Below are 5,000 nucleotides of genomic sequence, written 5' to 3'. Positions count from 1 at the left end.
TATTTTTTTTATTTTCTTGCTTTCCCTCTTCTTTCCAGCTTTTTTTTCGGCTATGCAAAAAGAATGTTTAAACTCTAGGATTTCAGTCAATCTCATGCATGTTTGATTATGGAAATTATGATATAGAGATCCTTTTTATTTTTCTCACATTCTCCATCACATTTCAAACTTAATATAAAATATTGAAAATAAAACACAAACACAAGATCAGACACAAAGAGAAAACAGGTGAACATATTAAGAATAACTTAGCAAAATAATAAATATAAAATGTTAATTACAAGTGTTTAAATACAACATTAATTCTGAGTTTACGAGGTTAACTGAATTATTAATATTTCAGGTTATTTAGTTTTCTATTGTGATGTTGCCTTTTGTTTGTTATTGACTTTCATTTAATGGTTAATACAAAGGAAATGTGCTAGACATCAAAGGTTATGTAGTACTATAGGTAGGCATAGTATTGGAAAGGGTAAAGAGAGAGGTGAGTTAATAATTAGATCCTATATATCATCAGTTGTACAGCAGTAGGGTGATACTAGGAAAGGTAAAGATAGGTAAAGAAGAGAGGAGTACAAGGATTAAAGTAGGAAAGCAAAGTGGGAAATAGATCGAGTGAAGGATATGTTTGCATCTGAAGAAGGAGAAAGTTGTCAAAGGAGAAAGTGTGGGATTCCATAAGGGAAGGGAGGATAGGTTAGGGAAAGCAGAGGTGCAGATTACAGTAAAGCGTGGATAAGGACAACAAAATGTGTGGAACTAAAAGAGGAAGATTACTGGGAACATATGGGCAGATCAGAACGTGGTATGAGATAGGAGTGCGTAGGGTGAGTGTGGCCTATACACAAGTGGGCAAGAGCCATCTTGTGATGGGGCTGACCAATGGTTAGAGGTTAATGGTCAGAAAATAAATAGCAGTGGTCAAAGGAGAGGCAGGGATCAGGAAACCAATCAAATCAAATTTAGATAGGTTAGTTGATAAAAGGGCAAGCCTTAATGCCCCAATAAGGGTAAAAAAATCTTCATTATTGGCCATGGTGAGCTTGAAATAAATGGGGAGAGGAAACTGTATACCCTCAGGGTCCCCATGAGGAGTAAGGGCTAGGCGATTAACCAAGGGAATTGCTGTCCCATAGCTCCCTGAGGTCGCTCATAACTGACACAAAACCAGCCTTTCATCCTTTCAGCATAGCTCTCACACCTTAGGAAGTGGGCAGAAGGAGATGAAGAAGAGAAGGAAAAAAGGGGGAGAAGAATAGACCATGCAAAATTAGTTGAGCTGAGGTCCAAGGTACGGGTGATCCCCTACATTGGGCCCCAGTCTCCATCTCCTAAGCCCCACACGACAACAAGAAGCTAAGGATTAAGGGCTTGAGGTTGACCAAGAGATTGATACTTTTACAGTATATGATTTATTGGTGAGAAGACTTGTTCAGAAAGACTTGACAGCAAGCATAAAACACAGCTTACAGGGAGGTAATAATCCATGTGGGAAATGAGGTTTGTGTGATGGGGACATAGCAGAGGAGCGTGCTAGAGTATCAACCTGTTCTTTGCTGGGAATTCTGACATGACTGAGCACCCAGCAACATTTGACAGATTTGTGGTGTGTAAAAAGATAAAACAACATGTGCTGAATCTTAGGGGACTGGTCGAGTACATAGACTGCAGAAATGATAAGGAATCAGTAAAAAAAGTTAAAGAGGAGGAAGGAAGAGAGTATATTTTGTATACAATTCTATAGTAATAGTTAGGGCACTGGGCTCAAGAGGGAGAGGATATTTGAATTTATGAGAAAGTAAGGCTACTGCAAAACCAGTACTGGAGGGGGATTTAGAGCCATCAGTGTAATTATGGATACTGGAGGAATGAGTGGAGACATGGTCAAGGAAATGAGTGAGAACAGAAGGAATGTCTGATTTTGGTGGGTCATGGAAAATGGAGGAAGAAATACGGGGGTAAGGTATAATCCATGGAGGAGTATAATGGATAGAAAAGGCAATAGGTCAGGGATGGGGAAAAGGGGAATTGGAAAGAAGAGTAGCCATGCGAATGGAAAAAGGAATAGGTAAATGTAGAGAAGAAGCAGAGATATTAAGCAGAGTTGTTGGGATAGTAGTTTGGTGAGGGAAAATTATTGGAAGAATGCATAGCATCAGAGAGAGAGAAAGGCATGGCATCGAGACAGATGCATACCTGACTCAGCATACAGTTTTTTGGAAGGTGCCTAAGGTATAACAAAGACCACAGTGGTGGATTACATCAAGATAAGCAAGAAGGGAGGTAGAGGCAGAAGAGTAGACATGGTTCCATAATCAAGAGTGGGAAGGGGTGTAGGGGGAATATAAATAGGAGGATGGATATCAACAGTCAGTTTGAGTGTAGAGGGAGTGGGAGTAATAAGGTTGAAGGTGGATGAAGGGTATCTGTGTTAATTTAACACGATTAGAAAGTTTTGAATATCTTCAAGAATTTCTGCAATAGAGTTGCTCAGGGATTTTTAAGAATGAAGGTTTTCTTATGGGGGGGGAGAAGAAGAAACAGGTATCTGAGGGTACAGCAAGAGGTAGGTGGAGGTGAGGGTGTGATAGGAGAAGATGGGATGGAAGATTGTCTACTTCAGGTAGAGTGAGGAAGGGTAGAGATTGGGAGGTTTGGCAAAAGAATTTGACTGGCAGAGGGAGGGGGTAGAAGTGGAAACGTAAGATGGAGGAGGAATAGCTATGGGGGGATGTAAAAACAAAAACCAGAGGGGCCAGTTGATAAAAGAGCAAGCCTCACTGCTCCTGTAGCAGCATGACCCACAACCTGCAGCTCTGCATACTTCCCAGCTTGGGTCATATCAGCAGATGCTTCTTGCGACTTACTGCTGAGACCTAATTGGTTGAGATAGACACCTCATGGGCTCCCTGATTGTAATACTGGCTCCCTTGTTCCCAGCTCACATACACAGCCCCTTTACATAACTCAATGCTGCCAGGAACATATTGTGCATATTTTGTATTTTACTAGCTCTGCTAGTGCTTAGCCTTAATGGAGTCAATTAGTAGACCCTGTGACCTTTCCTGATTTCACCTTTTCTTGAATTGGCGGGAAATTGTTTTTTTTACTAATGCTATGAATATTAATAGTGTTATTTTTATTATAGACTTTATAATTATTGTAATGTTATAGACATTAGTAACAGCAATATAAGATAATGTAAAATATTTTCGAAAATCAAGGAACAGGGTAAACAGGCTAGACAGGCAGTATTCATAATTGGCTCATTGGTGACTTAGTACAAGCATAGCCATCTATGTGTAAAAACAATTAACCCAATGCCGACAGGCATGGTGTGTTCGTGTATGCCATGCCCACTGTGAGTTTACTTGTTTAATTGTTTTTAAACATAGCTGGTTATGTGCAGAGACATTTCACAAAAGTTATAAAAAATGAGCACAGCATTTTCCCCATTTTTTATTCATTTTCCCCAGCAGCACTGGGTTAATAAAGCTAACTCACAGTGGGCATAGCATGTATGTACATGCCATGCCCGTTGGATTTGGGTTAAGCTTCAGGTTCCAGGACCTAGATCATCAACCCAAGATTCTCCAGTCACACCTCAGCAAGCAGCAGCAACACAGGACTGCAGAGATCTTTGTTGACTGGGGAACCTTTCCAGCTCTTTTTGTCAGTCTCTACTACACCAACAGCATCCAGCCATAACAGTGTGCACTCACACCAATGCAATCACTCCTTAAAGAGATCACTAAGCACCCTACCTACTACACCCGTAAGAATGGTAAAGAATATTCATTACTGGCCATGGTAAGCCTTAGGGTCCCCTTAAGGGATAAGGCCTAGCCAAATAAACAGGGGAATAGCATGCCCATGGCTCCCACAGGCCATTCATAACTGGCACAACAATGGGCATGGGATTGGGGCTTTCATCTTGAGACATCAGGGGGATATATTACACAGCTGTAATACTTAGTCAAAACTAAGAGCATTAGAATTATTTTCTCTTTTATGCTGGTAATAAAATACTATTGTAAGGTGACATGTTTTTATGTTTTTATTTTATCAAAATTCCTTTAATACTTTTCTCCATTCAAGATCTCAGGGCATAGCATTTCAGAAAAACTATCAGAAATTAATTTTTTAAAAATTTAATATTTCTTTAGTAAAGAAACAAAAGGACAATTAATAATAAGTAAATAAAGCATACATGAAAACAGATATTTACAAAAGACTATTGGGCCAAAAGACTTACTCTGAAAATCCTGTTGTTTTCATGTGACAAACTTGTGTATCACAAATAATTAAAAATTTACATCTCAACACAGTTTCAAATAAAAATTACTAAAAAGTAAAAATAAGAAAAAAAAAAATAATCATACATGTATGATAAAAAATAATAAAATCCTAATATAACTGGAAGAGAGGAATTAGGATATTACATATATCTAAAAATACATAATAATAATAATAATAATAATAATAATAAAAATATATATAAATAAATAATAATAATACCAATAATAATGCTTAAAGGCACTAAGAGATTTTTGTATCAAATCAAATTCCCTGCTTTTTATTATCTGCCATAAATTATTCAAGTATTGGTCATAAACTGATATTTTAAACGAACTAAAGCATCGATTTTGGAGTCCAACAAGCAGGATTATTTTACCAAGTTCCTAAGGCAATCAAAATGATAAATAAATTTGTACTGTCTTTTGAATTTGGTGATCTCAGCAGTATGGGAAGTAACTTGCACTACCTGACCTGGGAAAATGGCAAAGCAGCAAATACTCTAAACAGAGTTTTCCTCAATGTAAATTGAAAGACCAAATTCCCTAATATGCCTTTTGGACTTCTTTTAAAAGTAATCTTGTAATTTTCTCAATCTCTTTACAGTTTATTGATGACAAACTGCAATGTACTAAGGTACTTCATTCCATTTCTCACCATGTAGTCATAACACAGATGAAACAATTCTTATGCAGTTTAAATAT

At 37.7% G+C, this 5,000-nt stretch overlaps 1 protein-coding gene across 2 annotated transcripts in view; it reads right to left on the bottom strand.

The window, feature by feature from the left end:
• Positions 1–4,135: 4,135 nt before the first annotated feature.
• The window catches only part of LOC125027549 (ABC transporter F family member 4-like), an 11,171-nt gene continuing 10,306 nt past the window's right edge, over positions 4,136–5,000 (bottom strand). For both annotated transcript variants that reach the window (XM_047616642.1, XM_047616643.1), the window contains exon 6: positions 4,136–5,000. This exon is cut by the window's right edge and continues 756 nt beyond it. The gene's annotated coding sequence lies outside the window, so the exon portion shown is untranslated.

This window comes from Penaeus chinensis, chromosome 7 (genome assembly GCF_019202785.1).
Source record: "Penaeus chinensis breed Huanghai No. 1 chromosome 7, ASM1920278v2, whole genome shotgun sequence".
Lineage (NCBI taxonomy): Eukaryota > Metazoa > Arthropoda > Malacostraca > Decapoda > Penaeidae > Penaeus > Penaeus chinensis.
This window is presented reverse-complemented; position numbering and strand designations above follow the sequence as displayed.